The sequence below is a fragment of the Varanus komodoensis genome, unplaced genomic scaffold (assembly GCF_004798865.1).
Source record: "Varanus komodoensis strain SLA01 unplaced genomic scaffold, ASM479886v1 scaffold130, whole genome shotgun sequence".
Taxonomy (NCBI): Eukaryota; Metazoa; Chordata; class Lepidosauria; order Squamata; family Varanidae; genus Varanus; species Varanus komodoensis.
This window is the reverse complement of record NW_025335377.1, coordinates 278754-300802: the sequence shown is the minus strand read 5'-3', so window position 1 is coordinate 300802 and position 22049 is coordinate 278754. Positions and strand designations below refer to the sequence as shown.

General features: G+C 47.8%; 1 protein-coding gene across 3 annotated transcripts in view; it reads right to left on the bottom strand.

Moving 5' to 3' along the window:
• Positions 1 to 18316, bottom strand: part of HSD3B7 (hydroxy-delta-5-steroid dehydrogenase, 3 beta- and steroid delta-isomerase 7) — a 48158-nt gene extending 29842 nt beyond the window's left edge. The window contains exon 1 of one of the 3 annotated variants that reach the window (XM_044422551.1): positions 18225 to 18316. The gene's annotated coding sequence lies outside the window, so the exon portion shown is untranslated. Of the gene's footprint in view, positions 1 to 1759; positions 9232 to 17774; positions 18123 to 18224 lie in introns of those variants that run through there. The other 2 variants (XM_044422548.1, XM_044422549.1) reach the window with 2 other exon arrangements.
• Positions 18317 to 22049: the final 3733 nt, after the last annotated feature.

Here is a 22049-nt window from a genome sequence, read left to right as displayed (position 1 = left end):
GGGGGGGTGGGGGAGAAAGAGGCTGCAGGACCCAGTAGGGGTGAGGAGGGGAGGGGATACAAGTGAAAGACAATAGTTTGCCCCCTATAAAATTCCACAAATGAGGCAGATCAATGGCATTGTAAAGTCTTGTCCGAAAGCACACCTGGAGTGGGTAAATGCATGAAAAAGAAGGGTATGAAACTTGCACCACCCCAGAGGTCTAACCAAATCACTCGCATTTTTGCCCATGGATTCCTCCTGTACAAGCAAACTGCCTTTTACAGAGCTTGAGCTGCCGGCAAAGCACTCCTTCAGGAATTAAAACAGAAGGTAGAGGGGGAGGGAGGGGAGGGAGGGGGGGAGAGAGAGAGAACGAAAACAAAGAATCCCTCTCTTAGGAAGGATGCCTGGTATCTCTTCTGGCTAGGCAGCATTCCTACTCTCTTGCCAGCTCAGTCTTTTTTACGGTTTTTCCATGTTTATAGCAAATGCCTGTTCAGAAGACCGCGAAGATTTATTTTTTGCAGAATGGCAGAGATTTCCGCTGGCCAGTTTTCTCCGTTATCATGCCAGCCCATCTGCTCCAACGTTCTTGATGCTTCATCAATGTTACATTCTTGTGACTCACCTTGAGTACAAATGTTCTCTATCAGGCCAGTCAGAGAAAAGACACCTCAGAAAGGCCAAGAGCTGCTGCCATCACCCCTGAGGTCCGCTGGGCACCTTTGTGGGATGACGGGATCCCAAGAAGATGAGGTATCACCTCCACTTTTTAAAATGTTCCTCCCATATGGAAATAAAAGCAAGGTGCAGACCCAGTGTGGTGTAGTGGTTATGCATGCAGGCCTGGGACTCCGGCGGTCTGGGTTCTAGCCCCCTCTTGCCTTGAAGCAACTGGGTGACTTGGGCCATTCACTGCCCTGGTGCCCAACCACACGCTTGCTTGCTGCAACAGGTACGGGCAGACGTAACAGCAAGCAGAATTTTCAACCGAGACCCTTGGCTAAAGGAATTCACGCATTCAGGGTCTATCCCACCCAACAGCCAAAGCTCTCCGGGTGGTTCACAACAGAACATTGAAAATAAACAAAGAAAACACACAATTAAAACATCATAAAAGTTAATACAAAATTTAATCCTGAATTTAAAACAGGAAAAATAATCATGAGAAAACTCCATTAAACTCTGTCTAACCACTGGAGGTTCTGGAGGTGCTTTCATGCCAATACTGTAGCTTAGGTGAGAGGTGAAACACGCCTGAGGTAGGTGCGTTTGGCCACCTCAGACTCATATTTTGGGTGTCTTTTCTCCCTCATCCAGGTATTGCAAGGATGGGTGATAAGAAAAGATGGTGTGCCAACATTCTAGCTGTGGTGGAATGGGAACCCAGACAGGCGACTTGGCAGCCTCAGGGTGACTCAGCTCTGCCCGGATGGCTACTCGGTTAATCTCGGTGTGGAACAGCAGGATAAGAGGAGCTGTTGGCAGGTCCACCCTCGCATGCCCTTTCCAGCAGCACGATGGGACCTGGGTGCTCCCCGGGTTCTCAGAGGGATCTGCAGGCAACGAGGCAAGTCAGCCAGAGCAGAGTGGGGGGAAACTTTCTGCGTAGATGACAGAACCCAGGCCAGGGTGGACAACTGTGCTGATCAGGTGGGAGTGAGGGCAGCAAACGAGTTTTGCTTCACTGCATCTTCCCAGTGGCTGTCCAGCAGAGCTATTGCATTAGAAGGCCTTGAACTACCCAAGTAAATGACATGTTGGAGCCCTTGAGTACCTGCCAAGACACCGCTGCAAGGAACTTTGGGGACGAAGTCTTCCATCTTCATTCCACCTGGACATCAGCACTGATGCAAGCGAGCTCCGGGCCCCATGCTCCAGCCGGTCCAGTTTTGTGAGATGAGAGCCAGGTTCCGAGGGCTGGCGATGTGGATGGGAAGGCCGTGGCAGTGGCCTCTGCCCTTCCTCACAAGTTCAAACTAGCTGAGAGTGATCACCCAGATAGGTAAATACCTAACTGAAGGAAGCAGAGGTGCTCAGTGCCCTGGTGACGACACACTGACTCAAGAGATTGTTTTCTCAGGGATGGGACCTGAAGAGATGGTGACTGCAGAGATTCAGACACTCCTGAAGGAAGTTAACTAGAGCAGTTCCAGCCGGGGTTCAGGCCTGGTTTTGGGACCAGATCAACCTCGGTTCCCCTGACAGATTATTCTTATCGAGAGGGAAATAGGAGGAGCCACTTTGTTGATTCCCCTTGATACCTTGACCATCGGGATTAGAAGCCCAAATGTGGTTCTGTTCTGCCTGCAGAGATATGCGGAGAGGACATTACTGAGTGGCAAAGCTTTGGGCCCCTGGCAAGGAAGCTGGGAGGTCCTCAGGGGTCTAGCTCAGTCTCCTGGACTACATGAAACTCTTTGGGGCTGTCATTAGGAGACACAGTACTGGACAAGAAGAGGGTCAAGAAGCTGTAAGCAGGACAGTGAAGAAAATTAGTGTTTTCAAAACAGGGTTCTGGGGAAGACCTTTGCAAAGACCCTGGTCCTACAGAAGCACAAACAAGTGGTTCTAGATCAAATTTGCCCTCCAAACAAAAAACGGTGAACCTGAAGCTGTTTTATTTGGGCATGTCATGAGAAGGTGGACGTGGAGAAGACATTAATGCTAGGGAAGCTGAAGGCAGAGAGAGGAGAAGGGAAGGCCAACAAGGAGGTGGATGATTCCATAAAGAAATCCACAAACTTGAGTTTACAAGAGCTGACCAAGCATTTATTCATAGGGTCTCCGTAAGTCAGAGACGACTTGACAGCATGTTAACAGCAACAACAACAAACTGAATACTGACAAGTGTTGCCCACACCTGGGGAATAGGGACTGCTTGGTCTGAATGGGGTCGAACTCCATGTGCAGGAACAGGTGGTAGCTTGGGAGCGTTCTCTGTGGAGGCCCAAATAGTCTGCGCAGCCAGGAGGGCCTTCCTTCAACCTCAGCGGGTTCTGCAGCCGTGCCAGGGCAGGGAACAGTCTGGCCTTTGGGCTGAACTGTTTCAAAGCGCTCTCCGTGGGCTGCCTTTGAAGTAGGCAGAGATGGTGCACCAAATGCCTAATACTAGGCTAAGGACTAGAACGCCCTACTGGGAACATATTAAAGCAGTTTGAGATGTGTACTACTTGCCAACACCTACTGAGCCAAGTTCAAGGTGCTTGTGCTGACAGAGGACTCAGGACCTAAATATGAGCTGAAGAACCTTCTGCTTTACCTACCTTCTGGGGCATTAAGATCTAATGGAAATGCCCTCTGGATGGTGCCATATTTCCCTGTTATTCAATAGACAGCTGCCTAAGAAAGGACGTTCTCAATGCTGCCCCCCCGACCACCAAACTCCCTTATGCACAGTTAGCACTGAGTCGAAAAATCTGCCACAAACCACAGCCTATTTGTTTATCCAGGCTTTTGAGTAAATTTGTTTTGCTGCATCTTGTAAACTGGTGTGCCTCTGTGTTGCTTTACAGGTCAACATTTGTATGATTTAGAGTGCTGTATTGGTTATGCACTCTGCTTTGAGATTATTGCATAAGTGTTGCAATCATTTCTGATATAAAAACAAGCTTGCAGGGGGAGAGGAGTTCCAGAACTCCACCACTGAGGAGAACAGCCAAAATTGGATTGATGTAAGAGCTGCTTACGCCCTAAGCAGCATGATGCAATTAAAACATGATCAAAAGGCTGCCATGTTCCCTCAGAACTTTCTCAGGAGAAACATAAGGTAAACAAGCCTGAGCGTTTCATGCGGCCTGTGTGGATTCTCTTCTCTGGTGCAAATGCTTCTCATCTGCTCCTTAATCCTTAAAATGAGGCCTTTTGCCCCAGTCAGTCAGTCAATCAATCAGTTAAAAGTTCTGAAGGGGTTGGAAAAGCATTTTTGGCAATGCATGGACATACACGCAAGGTGTGCCGCTGTGACATATCCACCCATGAGAGGAGGAGACCGTGCATAAGAGACTTGGTTCTGGATGTCAGTTTCTACAATACTTGCATTAAAATGGTCAAAAATTCTGAAAGTTTATTGCCCAAAGTATTAAGCAGGGGATAGGTTTAGATGGGTGGATTTCATATAAAAATAACCCATATTGCAGCATTATTGTGTTCTTTTAAAAAGATTGTAGCATAGGATCTATTCCGCATCCACTGAGGCTGCCTACAATAGAAAATGGGCACCTTATTTATTTATTCAACTGATATTCTGCATTAATTAGTGCAAGGACCCTCTAAGGAGATCTATTTCATGCTGCCACCAACAGTTAGGACAAGCAGCTATACTTTGACGCAGAATAAACAGCCTTGGCTTAGATGTGGAAATAGTACTTCTTGTTTACTTTTAACTTTTCTTGAATGGAACCAAGTTTCTTTTTATATTGTATGCTAACAGTGCGGAATCTTTTGTTATGTTTAATTTTAGCATTGGAATCTTGGAGCTTCTTGTGGATCTTAAGAATGTGGCTGTTACGACATTGAGAATCCATATATGTTTAACCTTAAAGTAAATGCAAGTAAACAAAGACAAGAAAGAATTCCGGTAGCTGTGACAGTTTTTGGTAGCGATTCTGGGAAACAGTCGCAAAACAACACAAAGAAAAAGTGCTAACCACCCCGAAAGAGGCAAACAAGTCCAGAGATAAAACCAGTTACATGGCCAACAGTGCTGACCCTGCCAGTTGCAGAGTAACAACAGATGAAGCTGCTCAAGCCTCAAAACAGGAGTGTTAAGTCTGGTGGCAAACCTGGGGAAGAATCCACCATGCCTCCCTCTCAGGGCCTCCCAGACAGGTAACGAAATATCTTTTGCAAACAGTGCTTTCAAGAAAAATAGCATTACAACAGCGGTGGACAGAAAGGTCGTCTGGATCTTTTGGCAAGCTCCATGTGACCTGCAGTCGACTGGCAAGCGCAACCCAACCATTTAGCAATATTTAGGTCTAATTTAGTCTGTCTGAAAGCCAGAGCTGCAGGAACTCAATGGCAGTTGTTCCGTTATATGGTTCATGGGGTGCAGAATATTCACTGGTTCTGCTGTCTACCTGTGCCAGTTTTAGAGTTTGGGGGCACTTGGGCAAGACCCCCTTCCCTCACTAAGACTTTCTTTCCATTGTCACCCATGGAACTTGCCCCTCATCTTTGTTGTCGGCAGGCGGAGAGCCCCGAGCTATGAGTCGGGAGCAAGGCCTCTTCTCACCTGGGACCACGCGAGAGACGAGGAACAGCAGGCTGCCTCAGCAAAAGCAAGTCTCGGGAACTCCGAGGGGATGCGGACGTCAGCAGGTGCCCAAGTAGGCCTGCACCGGGCACTGTCGCCGACACATTCTGCCTCTTGCTCCAGCGGAGGGGCCTTGGGGTTTGGGCAAGAGGAGGAGGATTCTGTGAGTGAGAGTCCGGCAGAGCGACCCACATGAGGAGAAGCTGCTGCGCTCCTTGGGGACAAACATGCTGCACTGCTTGGATCCAGAGCAAAAGGTGCCCCTCACCTGCCGCACTGCGGGCCTGGGGAGGCAACAACCGGCCCGGGGGAAGACCCTCTTACAGCAGCCTTCCCTTCAGAGCCACCAGAGCTCCCGAAGCCACAAAGCCTTGACACCACCTGCCCAGTGCAGCCTGCAAGACTCAAGGAAAAGTACAGGGGAAATTGTGGCGGAAGCTTTACAATTAAGAGTTTCCTGTTACCCAATTTTACTACTGAAAGCAGGATACGGCTGTTCTGAACAAAAGCACAGCAAAAGTTCCCGCGGTGCTGCATAAGTTTCACACCGGTGTAGCACATTTTGCATTTCTTCACTTATTCTTTCATCCATTTCCCCAGCTATTTTGTAATTTGGGTAGGTGCTGCTTCCATATGTTGACTAATTGTTGCGGCTATTAGATTTAGAAAATTGATTCCGGCATTTGTATATGTGGTTTTTTCAGAAAGAAAAATTCACTGCATTTGAATTTTCCCAGTGACAAAATACAGTGATGGAAGTACTTGGATCTTCACAGTCCTAGAAGCATGTTCAAGCAGTAGGAAGGCTGTTTTACCATTATCTTTTACCAGTTTTACATAGCTGCCACAATAAAAGCTGTTCAGAGTTTCACATCTACTTTTTGTAGTTAAAACAATAATGTACACACCATTCCATTTTCTTGTAAATGAATTACGCTCTGATGAAAAAATCCAAAATAAATCCCATGGACATGAAATAGTTTTGGTAAGGCCATAATAAACCGGGACAGAAACAGGTAAAACACCTAAGCGCCACTAAATAATTGTGGGATGGTGTAACTTAGTGTCTTGCAATTAGCAGGGGACTGGACCCGAATGGCCTTCTTGGCCCCTTCCAACTCTACTGTTCTGTGATTCTATGAGGTCACAGCTGAACAAACAGATGGCTTGCGCTTGTGTGCAGCTCTGGATCAGGAACGAGAGGTGTTCACCACTTGGACTGGTCTGCAAGGAAGGGTGGGGTGGTCATGGGACAAACAACAGCTCCCAGTCGAACCCTCTTCCACCCTTGTCATTTTAAATTTTCGTAAGCGTAGACCTGAACACTCCACCCTCAACAGAATTTGTGCAAAACTTCCTGTATTTAATTTTGTATGCTATACTTTCAGAAGTCGGGAATTAATTACATCTCAAGCAAGTATGATTTCTGTTTATTCTGTTTTTAAAGCCATTGGTATTTTACCCCTCCTCCCTTCTATTTAGCAGCTCTAAGCGCAAGTCAGGTCAAGAATAATTTAAATAAATGAAGTTTGTAACACTGCTATGGGACTATGTTTTCTTCTCTACATTTTTGATGTACTCTGGGCCAGTTCAATACAACAAAGTTCTTGCTATCACTACAGCACCCGTTCACTCTTGGCCATCCCATAAACCTAGAACTCCCTTTCTGAGCACCCAAAATTTGCTGCCACTCTTAGTTCCTTCAAAGTACAACTCAAAGACAAAACAAGGGCACTCCACAACCCCAATAACACACAGGGCACCTTCAATCAAGTCATTGGCTTCACCCACTTAGATCATTCTTGGTTTTCTTTGCTGCTGGAGCTCAGCCAGAATTCTCTAGCCGCATTCTCTATGTTTCTGACTGCTGAGAAATTTGCTTGCTGATACTTTGGTTTATTTATTTTGCATTGTTTAATTCTGTTAGCCCATGCTGAATTAAATCCAAAAGAATGCATGCCATTTTTCTGCTCAGGAAAGGCTGACTTCAGATCTTATGTATGTAAGAGCCATGTGCCTGCATGAGTCACCTCTCTCTAGTGAGTCTTGGTATTTATTTATTTAGGAAATTTATAGGCTGTCCATCATTGTCATCTCTGAACAGCTACAGAATATTATAAATCCTAAACAAAATAAATTAGTTATACCACAAACTGAGTATAAAACTGACATCTTTAAAATAAATTAGATAAATACATATACAATTAAAATGGATTGACATTAAAATATTGATCAAATAGAAAGGTCTTGACCTGGCGTTGAAAAGCATATAATGACGGTGCCAGGCGGACCTCTCTAGGGAGCGCATTGGTATCACGAGCAAATGGATGCTTTGATCCAGAGATGCTCAGTCCAAGGCCCAGGTGTGCCCTTCGGTGGCTCCATGTGCAGCCAATGACAGGCCACCTGTGTAGAATCAAAGATGAGCAGAGTTGGAAGGGGCCAGAGGGCCATGAGGTCCAACCCCCTGCTCAGAGAACTATGGCAACGGAACCACTAACCGTCCGACCGTTCCTCCTGATGTTCAGCTGGAATCTGCCTTCTTGTAAGTTGAGCCTGTTATTCCGTGTCCTGCACTCTGGGATGATGAAGAAGAGATCCTGGCCTTCCTCTTGGTGACAGCCTTTCAAGTCCTCTGCTCACTCTTCTCTTCTTGAGGCTAAACACACCCAATTCTTTCGATCTCTCCTCATAGGACTTTCCTCCACTCCCCGGAACATCCTTGTCGCCCTCTCCTGAACCCTTATCCAGCTTGTCTGCATCTTCCTTAAACTTTGGTTCCCAGAACTGGATGCGGTGAGAACGACTGAATACGGGAGAACTTGCATGTCGCACGATTTGGAATGATGATTCTATTAATGCCGCCCAAAACAGCTTTTGTCCCTTTTGCAGCGACACTGCCTTGTTGCCTCATATTCAGCTTGTGATCTATAATAATTCCAAGGTTTTTCTCACTACTAGTGTTGAGCCAAGTATTCCCCATCTGGTAACTGTGCATTCGGTTCCCTTTCCCTATGTTCAGAACTTGGCATTTGTCTCAACTTGAATTTCATGCTGTTGTTTTCAGCCCAGCACTCCAACCCATCAGGATCACCTCCTTAAAACTTGTTTCTGTCTTCCAGGGTGTTGGCTATTCCACTCAGTTTTGTGTCATCTACAGATCTGATCATCATTCCTTGCACTTCCTCATCCTAGTCCTAGACATTAGCACAAGTGTTGAAGAGCACTGGACCCAGGACTTAACCTGTGGCACGTCACTCGTTACCTCTCCCGTTCGAGAAGGTTGCACTGATAAGCAGTCTTTGAGTCCGATTCTGTAGCCCTCTAGCCTACTTCTAGTTAGTTTGCTAATCAGGATATCATGGGGCACTTTGTCAATGCTTTGCTTAAGGCAAGATAATGTTCGCATCATTTCCACAGTGCATCCGGGAGGTTACCCAATCAAAAAATGAAATGAGATTAGTCTGGCAGGATTTGTTCTTAGAAATCCATGTTGGTGTCTAGCAATGCATTGTTTTCAAGGTGACTGCAGACGCTTTATAATCTGCTCCAGAATTTTCTCAGGAATTGATATCAAACCGACTGGTCTGTAGTCTTTTCCTTTCCTGAAGATTGGGAAAACATTAGCCCTTCTCCAGTCATCTGGCACTTCCCCTGTCCTCCATGATTTCTCAAAGATAGCAAACAGTGGTTCTGAGAGTTCTTCTGCCACCTCCTTTGAGTCTAGGGTGGAGTTCATCCAACCCAGAAGACCTGAACTCTTTCAACCCACCCAGATGATCCATGACCATTTGCCTATCAACCTCGAGCTGCCATCCTGCTCCTTCAACAGGTATTTCCCCTTTGTCAGGAAGGTCACGGATCCTTTATTTATTTATTTATTTATTTATTTATTTATTTATTTCCTGCCTTTTTCCTGCAAAGGGCTCAAGGCAGCTTACATCATTCTCCTCCTCCATCTTATTATTTATTTAGGGAACTTCTATGCCGCCCCATTCGCCAAAGCCTCGGGGTGGCTCACAAACATCTTATCCCCACAACAACAACCCTGTGAGGTAGGTTGGGCTGAGAGTCTGTGACTGGCCCAAAGTCACCCAGTTGGCTCCACGGCTGCGCGGGGACTCTAACCCGGATTGTCTGGGAGAAGACTGAGCCAAAGCAGGAATTGAGCACTTCTGCCTTTTCCTTGTCGTCTGTTATCATTCTGTCATCCACACTGAGTAGCTGAACCCCATTCCTTTCTTGGACACAGCCAAAGAAAGCTTTTTGTTGCTTTTAGCATCCCTTGCTAACCTCAGCTCATTCCTAGCTTCAGCTTTCCTGACACCATCCCTGCAATTCCCTGCTACCTGCCTGTATTCTTCCTTTGAAGCCTGCCCTTCCTTCCACTTCCTAGACATGCCCATTTTTGTTTTCAGATCCTCTCTCTCTACAGTCTGATTGACATACCTGCCGGCTGCTTCCCCAAGTCTTGCCTCCTCTGCCAGAACAGATCAGCAGAAAGATGCTTTTCTCCAGTCAGCAGCTGATCAGTGGTAAGAGCTTTCCCCCACAAAGCACTGAAGAAGCTGCTTTTCCCAGGGATTAGAAGGGAAAAAGGAAAAATGCTGGAGACACCCTTTTGCCTGACAGAAAGAGTGAGGGGGACCTGGGAAGGTTCAGTCCTGCTTGCTTCTGAGCTTGCTCTTCAAGCAAGCTTGCCTTGCTTACACTCAAGTAAATGGCCCTGCCTATTCATCAAAATGCATGCTTCCGAAAAGACAGGCACTTTATCCACTTATTTCTCGGTAAGTATGCAGAGACCTGGCATTTGAGATGCTATTTTAAGCACTATGGAGTGATTCAGTCCTTGCTTATTATAATTACATTGCATTTTGTTGTTGTTAGTCGAGAAGTTGTGTCCAACCCATCGCGATCCCATGGACAACATTCCTCCAGGCCTTCCTGTCCTCCACCATCCCCGGAGTCCACCTAAGCTCACACCAACTGCTTCAGTGACTCCATCTAGCCACCTCATCCTCTGCCATCCCCTTCTTCTTTTGCCATCTATTGTTCCCAGCATTAGGCTCTTCTCCAGGGAGTCCTTCCTTCTCATTAGGTGGCCAAAGTATTTGAGTTTCATCTTCAGGATCTGGCCTTCTAAAGAGCGTCAGGGTTGATCTCCTCTAGGACTGACTGGTTTGATCATCTTGCAGTCCAAGGGACTCGCAGGAGTCTCCTCCAGCACCACAATTCAAAGGCCTCAGTCTTTCGGTGCTCAGCCTTCCTTATGGTTCAGCTTTCACAGCCATACATTGCAACTGGGAAAACCATAGCCTTGACTATATGCACTTTCGTTGGCAGGGTGATGTCTCTGCTTTTTAGTATGCTGTCTAGATTTGCCATAGCTCTCCTCCCTAGGAGCAAGCGTCTTTTAATTTCTTGGCTGCAGTCCCCGTCTGCAGTGACCTTGGAGCCCAAGAAAATAAAATCTGTCACTACCTCCATTTCTTCCCCATCTATTTGCCAGGAAATGAGAGGATTGGATGCCATGATCTTAGTTTTTTTAATGTTGAGTTTCAGGCCAACTTTTGCACTCTTCTCCTTCACCCGCATCAAGAGGCTCTTTAGTTCCTCTTCACTTTCTGCCATGAGAGTGATATCATCTGCATATCTGAGGCTGTTGATATTTCTCCCAGCAATCTTAATTCCAACTGGTGATTCATCCAACCCTGCCTTTCCCATGAAGTGCTCTGCATATAAGTTAAATAGACAGGGCAACAGTATACAGCCTTGCCAAACTCCTTTCTCAATTTTGAACCAATCAGTGGTTTTTATTTTATTTATTTATTTATTTATTTAAAACATTTCTATGCCGCCCCCATCGCAACAAAGCCTCGGGGCAGCTCACTGGGCATGGTTCCATGCCCAGTTCTCACTGTTGTTTCTTGACTTGCTCTGATTGCATCAAAGCCAAAAGGGGGAGTAGAATCATCCCCCTCAACAACAGAGGTTAAGGAGTATAGGAGGTCTTACACCATCATGTTGGGTAAGCTTTGCTTTGACTGGCAGCAGCAATCCTGTTCTTCTCCATCATTTGCCACCTGAGACTTGTCACTGGGGGCAACAGGACTTGATATGGGAATCTTCCACATGTGGGACCCACACTCTGCTACCAAGCTCTGTTCCCCCACCCCACCCCGCCCCGAACCCCAGGCTGACTGGAGGAATGCAAGGCCGGAACAGTGACTCAAGCTGGTTACCAGTGCTTAAGCCCCAGATCACGGGAAGGCAAGACGCACCGGATAAGGCAATCATATTAGGAAAAGGCAGAGGACAAAAGGGAAGACCAAATATGAGATGGACTGAATCCATAAAGGAAGCGGCAGCCTCCAACTTGGAAGAGCTGAATGGAGCTGTCATGGACAGGAAATTTTGGAGGGCTTTAATTCATAGGGGTTACCATAAGTTGGAGGCAACTTGACCATAAATACCCCACAAACAGGTACATATAAATCCTAAATTATTCCACTTTACTCTGTTGCGGTGCACTCGGCAGATCAAAGGTAGGGGAACGGTGAGGAACAAAAGGAATATAGTAAAGAACCCAAGTGCCATCCTCACTCCTGCTAAAACACGTCTCTCCGACTCAAGTGCCTGCAATTAGCTTGCAGTTTATGAAGCGCTACAACAGGGCTCTTCAAAACGCGAGCAAACATACCAGCGACATACCTTTGGCCGTTCTACTTGTCAGCTCTCATCTTGTACTTGCTCAGCAGGACCAATGCCAGAAAAGTCGGCATCAGCATTCATCCCACACTGCCCAGACGCAACGGCTGAGCTAGCAACAAACCAAGATGACAGAAGTGTTGACTCAGCTAAATGCTCCTTCTGGGATGCCGGGCTGAAATCAAAGCACCAGGAAAGGCTGCCATCTAAACACTCGGCTTTGTATAAATTGTGTGTGGGCCGTGAGAGTCCAGGAGCTGACATTCCTGGAAAGAGAACTGGGCGAATGCAAGCGGGGAAGAAGAGCTGGAACGGCTCTCTCTCTTCAGGGCTTACTTTGAGCCTGGAAAAGAGGGATTTAGGTCTGGACTCAGCTGTGGAGCATGTGCAGATACCGCTGGGCCTCAGAGCCCAAGCGAACCACCTTCCATCATGACATCAATTTAGTGGTAATTTATTATGTTCTATTGTATTTCAATGTATTTTATTGTGTTGTAAGCCGCCCCGAGGCTTCAGCAAGGGGCGGCATAGAAATGTTATCATCATCATCATCATCATCATCATCATCATCATCATCATCCCAGCTTGCCCCTGCTGAATTTCCAGCCGTTGCATGCAAAGGACAGGGTCCCCCGCTGGAAGAGTGGAAAGAACTGCTAAACACAGCACGTGCAAAGGGCTCAGAGCCAGTGGGAAAGCCAAGGGTCAAAGATTCCTCTTAACGAGGACTGATAAAACTTTGGCAGGAGGTTGCTCACTGCCCCCACTGATTTTGCCAGGGGTAAAAGATCAAGGTTATAGAGCTACGGCATTTTATTTGACATTGGGCTGGCACCTTTGGGGTTGCTGAAGCTTAGGAGATCAGCCCTGTGCACTGCTAAATCCTAGGAATGAAAAAGAGAAATGGTCAGGTCCAAAAGGAACGATAAAGGCAAGCAAGGTGGGTTAGAGCCAAAGCCAGCAAAATACCCCTTGGAAACCCATACTCAGGAGGTGAGTGTGACAGCATCTTCCACATGTTCCTCAACAAAGCAAAGCAAGTTGCCTTGGATACCAGAGGTACATCATAATAGCCTCGATTCCTGATATTTTTCTCCTAGTTAGCTGAAAGGGGAATTTTCAACAGATGGGAGCTCTGTACATCCCTGTGCTCTAGAGATCGGGGAAGCAACATCTGCCCAAACGTCCCTTCTTCCTGCAGTTATTAAAAAGAAACTGCAGAATCCTGCTTTCTGTTGCACCGAATGCTGACCTGGGAACTCCCATCTTAGATTTAAAAGCTTCCCAATTTAGGGTCCCCAGGAAGTGTGGACTACAACTGCCATTATCTCTGGCCAAGAGGAACAGTGTCTAGGGAACATACAGGCTGCTGGACTGGATGAAAGTACGAGGGAGACTTGGCTTAGTGCTTCAAAGCAAGAGGTCTTCCTTTCAAGTTTGCAGGGCTCTCCAGCTCAAAGGCTCTTTGGCAGGCAACTCTGGGCAGCATGAGTGCTCACGGGGATATCAAACCAGATTTTTATTAGCAGAGACAACATCATCTGTCATCCTTTGAATTCCTGTTTCCTTTCTTTAATGGATTTTCTCAGCAACAATATACTGGGACACACACACACACACACACACACACGGAGAGTGTCAGGGAAACTCCAGGGTGACATGGTGAGGCCAGTGTTGTCCAGGAGCACTCCATAGGGAAAGCAGGCTGATTTACACCTGGAGCTATGTTGAGCTGGACGTCCGGGATGCAGGAAGGAAACAAACGGTCATGCAATGCCAGAAAGAAAGCAGACGTGAGAGTATGGAGCCGAGGAGGTAGCTCCTCCACTCCACACAACAGAGAGCCAGACTGGAGCCAAGGAAGCAGCTCCCTCCACTTTGCAGGACAGAATGTCATTCATCTTGGATGCTAACCTGGAGCTGACCCGCCTCTGCATGATAGAAAGATGGTTTGCGGGGTGAAAGGCCTCTGTCCTTGGCTCCAGTAGGGTCCTCTTCTCTGGTCGGCAGTGATTCCTCAGCAGATCTCCGACACTCGGGGCCAGGGGCCCAGCTCCCACCCACCGCAGCTGGCCAGCAGCCAGTCCCAAAGGCCTAGATGCTGCCCCATGTGTGGCTGGCTGGCAAGTCAGCAGAGAGCTGGCAATTCCCTGCTCACGCAGCTTCTGAAAAGCAGAGACCCTCTGCGTATTGCATGGCTTTATTACGGAATCTGGGAACAATGGGGTCCACCAGAGCAGGCTAATTAAACCACATCTTCACACCCGTTCGATACAGCTAGATGAAGGAAACCTAATTTACTGAGCACTGTTCCCAAGGATGGATATTAATGCAGCTGGTGGAAGCCCTCTGGGCTTTTTCTCCATGCAAGGGAAGGGAGGGAGGGATGGAGACCAGGAACCTGCCTGGGCATCAGATGGACACATACAGGAGAGTGAGGGCTGGACCTTCCCCAAGCTGCCCCCCTTTGGTCTGTGCTGGACTACAGTGCCCAGAATCCACAGCCAGTTTGAGTGCAGCTTGAGGAAGGTGTCCCACCCCTTAGACACCTTTCCTGCAGCAACAAGTAACCAATCAGATGGGGAAAAAATTCTAAAACCTGCCTCTTTGTTCGGGCAGGTGACCACAGGGCGCGCAAAGGTGTTTCATGAGATCGCCTCCTCCTCCACACAGAGCAAGAAGCTCCCTGTCCTCTCCTGGGGGCTGCACAGCTCAGTTTCATACGGAAAGACGCAGAGGCACTCTGGCTGGACACATCCCACGGCACGCAAGACACTCCGGCGCAACGGAGCAGCGCAAGGCTCTCTAATGCCAGAATTCCAACCTGAACACAGCAGCCTCCACAGGAAGGATGCCTCCCCCTGAATCCCCTGCCCAATCCAAGCAACTGGATGAAGTATCTGGCTGGGAAACCTCTCAGGATCTGAAAGCATGCTGGGGCATTTCTGGAAAAAGTCAGGATTAAGAAGCTAAAACTGCCCAATGCAGCCTTCAAGGAGCCAAAACTGGCCAGAGTAGAAGCATTTGATGGCATGTTCGCTACAGGAACAGTAGCAAAATCTATACCTTTGCTTGAGTACAGGAGTTGTGTAAAAAAATGGTTGATCTTTGGCAGGGTGTTAGCATTTGGAGGGCAAGTTGTATCCAGCTAACTACTGCAGGTGGCGATGGAGCTCACAGCCCAACTTCACAACCCCATTTGGAAGTGTCAGCTATACCCAGACGCTGCATTTCAACTTGGGACTGGGTATGGCCTTGCTCCGTTTATTGCTGAATCATCAGCACCACCATCCTGACGGCTTTCTCCACAGGGCTTCTATTACAGAGAGTCAATGGGCTTATTGCAAGGGCTTAGCTCCCACTCAAGCAGGGAAAGTGCGTCTCAGCACGAACCATCTTTTTTTTCCGGCAGAAAGTCATCTCCATACAGCTTGCAGCTTTGGCAAGCACTCCTGGAGCTTTAATGGTTAAACCGGAAGAGGTGACTTTGTCAGCAGGTGAAACGCAACTCTGCGGCACTTGCAGCCTGCCTGGATTGAAGCCAACTACGGAGCTGGGGAAAAAGGAACCCCCTTTATTGTCTTTCCAAGGGCCAAACAGAGTGCACAACACCACTGCTAGTTTCTTTCCTGAGTGGTTTGGTTTTGTGGTGTGTGTCTGGTTATCGAAAAAGAGTTTGCGGCCCTTCGTGGTGGCTGAGCTGCCGAGCCTCCCCCTTCCTGCCACATCTGCACTGCAAATTATACCCCCTGGCAGCTTTACTCCCCACCACAGGGGGAAAAATACAGCAACTCCCCCGTTTCAGGTCTACCTCCCACCACAATCCAGGCTGTGCCAGCTCAGCCTGCTAAGTGTGTGAAAGGGTTTGGTGCTTCGTGCAACTCAGTCTTCCAAATATGGATACAATGCTCCACACTCAATACATAGCAAATATATGGCTCCCCCCACTGCACACACACAAGGTAAGTATATTAGCTAGGAGTCCTAGCATCAGGGAAAATTACTCTTGAGAAGCGCAACTAATTAAAGTCTTCAAACAGACTAGATGTTGCTCCATGTTTGGGATTAGTAATGCTGCCCGCTGGAAAGACGCTGGCAAGATTATGTGCTTTCATAGGTTACAAAACACCCCACTTCATCAGAAGCAAGGATCACTCACAGGTTGAGTCACTCCAGAAGAAACCTTGGCTCCACTGCCACCTTGAATTTCTCCTCTCATGCCTTCTGGAAGCATCCACTCAACATTATGAGTGCCGTCTATTTTTGCCTTCAGTTGTTGTTGTTGTTAGTTGCGAAGTTGTGTCTGCCCATCGCGGCCCCATGGACAACATTCCTCCAGGCCTTCCTGTCCTCCTCCATCCCCAGAGTCCACCTAAGCTCACGCCAACTGCTTCAGTGACTCCATCCAGCCACCTCATCCTCTGCCACCCCCTTCTTCTTTTGCCATCTATTGTTCCCAGCATTAGGCTCTTCTCCAGAGAGTCCTTCCTTCTCATTAGGTGGCCAAAGTATTTGAGTTTCATCTTCAGGATCTGGCCTTCTAAAGAGCAGTCAGGGTTGATCTCCTCTAGGACTGACCGGTTTGATCGCCTTGCGGTCCAAGGGACTCGCAGGAGTCTCCTCCAGCACCACAACTCAAAGGCCTCAATCCTTTGGCGCTCAGCCTTCCTTAAGGTCCAGCTTTCACAGCCATACATTGCAACTGGGAAAACCATAGCCTTGACAATCCCCTCCAAATTAGGAATGGCATTCATTTTCTATACATGCACAACAAAACCATATACCCAAGAACGGATAAAAGTTTATTCTCTCCAATGTGTTTCCCCTCTTTGACATACTTCCTCTGATTATAAAAGAACGTGCTGTTCGGAAGCCAACTCGGTAGTCGGAGTAGCAATTTCATTCCAATCACGTTCCAATCCAAACATGCAGACTGAGGCAGCCAGTTGTGCTTCAGTGGGAGTTCATCCACAGCTCTGCTTGGGCAAAGCAACCGGAGACCTGCCCCCCCCCCGAAACCCTCATACCTTCTACCCTTGGCAGGACACCCACCCATCTTAGCCATAAGGATCTTCTGGTTAACTTCATTCCCTTTCAGAAAACCCCAGGAATTCTAGCTGCAGACACACAGTGCTTTGACACCAGAACATACAAAGACATCCAGCATTTTCACACAGGTTAAACTTTGTCCAGCCACGCAGTAGGTAATTGCTGATTTTTACAAAAGACTTTCCATCCCACCTTTGCACTGTTTGCATGCACGACTAAAAGTCCTCATCAAATCACGGCGACTGTAAACAGCTCAGAGGATCTGGGATCTAAGAGTTAATACTTCACAGACCAGAGAAATGCATTTCCAGCATGGTCAAGTTTCAGCACCCCCACAGATGAAGGTGGTTTTTGTTCTGCGGAAGGTCCTGAAGTTGATTGCAGAAGTGCTACTTTTTTTCTGGTTAGGGTTCCCTGCCTTAAACACAGCAGCCTGCCAGACATTATTGGAATACAATTCCCATCAGCACTGGCTCTGCTGAAAGGAGCTGATGGGAGCTGCAACCCAAAACATTTGGAGGGTGTGGCCTTGCCCCCCGCCCCCAACTCTAACAGCTGTTCGACAGGTAGAGACATTTCTGGTGCAACTCTTTGCCACAGAACTGCCTCTCTTGGATTTTCGCCTGTCATCGAGCAGACACATAGAGCAGGCAAGCGCCCTGAACCCGTTTGAGCTTCGCTTGCAACTTCTGAAGGCTGCAGCCAGCAAATCAGCTCAGTCACATTTTCAGCAGGACAAGCAGAGCAGAACCAAACAAAACCAAACCTGAGACGTCACCTTAACGAGGATGAAACACGATCAGCTCGCTTGCTGCACTGCCGACCGCGCTTCTCAAATGTCCTTTTTTTCGGTTCTGCTGCTTTCCCTCTCTCTTAAGCGAAACGAAGAATTTGGAAGTAGCAGCTCGAGAAACGGCGGGGGAAGAGAAGTTGCTCAGTCTCGGGCTGCTGAAGTGCGGCAGACAAAACTGCACACTGCACATGCTCAGAGGGCCGTCGCATCTCCGTAGCCTTTTGTTTTAAGTTTTAAATTCACAACCAGGGATAGTCCTGGCTCCTTCCAATCGGGAGTGTTCCCCGCCCCGCGATCCACGACCCGCTGCTGGGATTGTAGTCCTGCACATACGGAGGGCATCAAGTTGGTGAAGGCGGCCGAGAGGCTGCCCTGAACAAGGGGGCGGGGAAGATGCGCCACGCACCGTGACCCCCCCCCCCGGTGGGCACCCACCTGTCGCCGCAGAATCCGCGCCGCGGGAAGCCTCGTCGCAAGACCCTCGCCCACATCATAGCAGCCGCCAGCTTTGTACTCGGGGAAGCCTGCGCGCGTCCCCGCCCATTCCAGCGGAAGCTTCCCACGCGGTCCTAGCGCGGGTTGCTCCCCGGAGGGCGGCGCCGGCGCCGGCTCGGAGGCGCGGTCGCAGCGCGGACCGCCTTTCTGGAAGCAGCGAGGCGGTTTGCGGTAGGTGGGTGGGTAGGTAGGAAGAAAATGGGGGGGGGGGGCATGCACAGCTATTACGGCAATGAACGACTAAGAACAGCCTCAAAAGCACGGCAAGGCAAAAGGCCACATTAAAGGGGCAATTGGCAGAGTTCCTTTAACAAATCAGAGGAGCACGTTAACACCGCATTTAGCAGGAGGCGAATCGGTTGGCAGAGCATCCTGGGCGTGTTGAGACCGAAAAAGAAGGCCTCCAGGGCCCAGCGTTCCCCAGCCCCCCAGCCTTGGCTCACCCCGTATTTTTTCAGGTCACTGCATCTCTCTTCCATCAGCTGGGAAGGATTCCAGCTTTGGAAGCGCAGAGGGTTACACTTTTGGTGCCCTGCTGAACCACACTTCCATTTTTCTGGTTATTTTGTCTTAGGTTGCACTGTATCTTTGATGTAGACTTCATAAATGTTTGATTAATAGTAAAGAAATAGGCATGCTTCCCCCATAAAATCACTAGAGATATGAAAAATGGAGGAGGCAAGCAAGAAAGGTGTTTTATTTATATGTACTATTTCTATACTGCCAAATATTTTTAAAATTCCTAAGTGATTTCCATATAAAGCCTAAAATCACAATTAACATTGCAATCACAACTGTTTTCAGAGTGGGTTTTATTTATTGTAATAGCTTGATGCTGTACCTTATTGTATTTCCACTCTGAGACATAGTGAAGGGTGGGAAATAAAAGCGTTAAATACATACATACATAAAATACAAATCTAAAAACAGTACAATTACAACAATAGAGAACAATAAAATTGAACTGGTAGTTTTCACTTAAAGAAAATTCAAAGGGAATAATTTTCCCCATGTTACTCTCTTAAGTCCTCAGATTTTCCCATCCCTACCTTCTTTTCCACAAGAGCAGCATCTCCTGTCTGGATGTCCAGAAGATGCTGTAGGGACTGGACTCACTTCTCCCAAGATACAGCAGTATAAGCCAGAAAGTTCAGACTTGGTGAGCAAAAAGAAGAGAATCAGTTAGAAAAGTGCTACTGAAATGAAAAGGTTAAGGAACAAGATTAGCCAAGTGGATCCAGCAAGCCAAGCCACCTCTGCTTTGGTGGTGGTGGGGGGGGGGACACTGTGGAACAAGAGGGGTCCAAGGAGGAGGGGTGCAAATTCCCCAACCCAGGGGTTCATAGTCAAGCCAAATGAGCGGACGAATTAAGTAAAGTCTGGCATTCCTGCCTCCTGGCCCACAAGTCTCATGAACCTCCTTGAGGATGGAGACAGCCCCTTTGGGGGGAAAAGGGAAGGGGGGATTCATTTTGGAATCAGCCCTGCATGAGGGCAAGAGCTAGCTCCACTAATCAGAGATATCACTGCCGTGATCGCTTTCTTCCCCTCCTAATCTTCCTCCTAGGAATCCAGCTGCCTATGCTCAGAGGCACTGGATGGATGGCTAGCTGCTCTCAACACTGCCTCTCTCTGGCCAGGCGCAAGTTCTTGACACTTCCCCTTCACAGGCAGGATATGGAGTCCCTTCTTTTCCCAGAAGAAACTACACACCCTTGTGCGCAAGAGGGTGATGTGACACTTCTCAGGCCTGGCACGTCTGCTTTGGTTTTCCATTTTATTTCCCTTTGTGTATTTCTGTCTGTTTCTGAGAGCTTGCCAACCAGTATACAAAAATCTCTAAGATCTAAACATTGTAAAAGAATAGAAGCGGCAGGGAAAATCCAGAAGAAAAGCAGTTTTAAGAGCCATGTTCTCAAGAAGCCATTTCTGGATGCAGGGAGAATTGGGACCAGTCACAGTTCCACCAAGAATGCTCTTCAGAGTTCAGGAGTGTCAGAATCTTGGTTTAGCGGCCTGCAGGAATGTACACTCAGATTCACAGGGAGACATTTCCATTATGCACCTCAGCACTTTTATTGGTGAGAACACCCAGGAAACTGCTCTGCAGAGACAAAGTTTCACAAACAGGGCTGTCAGGTAGGAGCATGCCCACCAACTACAACATTCCAGAACACACACACAGTGGTTAATAGGTTTTGAGTCACATGCACAGGAGCAGGTTGATGAGCAAATAGACACATAATGTATTAAATGTATTCAATGGGCACATTATGTATTCAATGTACTATTTGCAGAAGGGACGTGACACAATAGTAGCACAAATACTGTGATTACAAGATATTGACATGACAATCAGAAAGGCACATGAGTCATTACAGGTCTTGGGTGTGAGTTTGAACATACAAGCAGAGGACCGGTCAGACCAGGTGGCCACTGCAGAAGAATGGACATCAGGCAGCTTTCCTTGGAAGTCACATTCCATAGAGGATTAACTTCGCAACTAAATGTAGCAGCCGTCTTGTCTCGGGAGAGACGGAGAGTCTCAGCCTCTTAAAGGAACAGATGGCTAATAACGCTTCAGGGAAAAGGAGCCTAGCCTGGAATTCTGGTTCTTTCTGGGCAAGAAGAGCAGGGACACTGCAGGTCTGAGTTTATATCCCAAAGGTACATATAAGCAACCTCTCTCTATAAAGATATATTTGGATTTCCCCAACAGGAGCCACACAGACCATGTTAGCCAAGAATGCTGGGAATTGTAGTCCAACATACCTACATCTAGGCACAAGGTTGGGGAAGGAATACGTAGACCATGTACACGAGGCCTTTTGAATCCTCACTTTCTGTAAGGACTTTGGCACAGACTCCTGGTGCAGGTCTGGAGCCTGCCAAAGCACTGTACCTGCAGCAGCCATAGATTTCTCCCTGTGTGCCCCCCTCTCCTCCCTCCACTTCCTCTGCTCTCGTGTCCCCATGTTATTCTCAAAGGGCTGTTTATTTGGATGCCTGTATTATGCTCGGAGCACCCCGGTGCTCTGTGAAAGGGACAGCCACATGTTCAACACTTGAAATGCCACTGGAAAGAAATGATTATTTCCTTTACTGGAACGACCATACACAGTAAAAACGTATTTCGTTACTTTCACCATTCCTAGGTCTGGCTGGCGTTTCTCCTTTTTCCTCTCTGCTTTCTCCATCTCCTTTTACACTTGCTTTACTCTGTCTCTCTTTCAGCGGCAGAGGACTCCTGGTTCAGCGTTTGTTCATCAGCCATAGGCAGGCGGGTGCGTCTGGGGGAACTCACAAACAAGACCTTGTCCTGTGGCTCATGCCCATGCATCTGCTTGCTGGAGGTATACTGCTCCTTAACATGGAGGCTCCATTCTGTGTTATATCAAGCAGTTCCTCATGCACTGGCCAAACTGCTTTCGCTCGTTCTCTGTGTGGGCCATTCTTTCAAGACTGCAAAAACGCAGGAAGCACAGTTATTGCTCACCCGTGTTGATGGATGAGATGCAGGGTGAGGGCAAATACAGCGTTGGTAGATCTGTGCTATTCGTTTGTGTGATCCAGAAAGGCTCCATTCGCAGTCCAGTCATTGCATCCTGCTGAAATTTAAACATAAGATGGTGCACAGCCTAGTGGCCGGCAGGCGTCACTGCACCCTCAGCTGAGTCTTCCTCATGAACCTGTCCCTTCAAAGTACCATAAAAAGAAGCTTCATAATCCTATTATGGAATAGGGACCTAGGAGCCCGGACCCTCA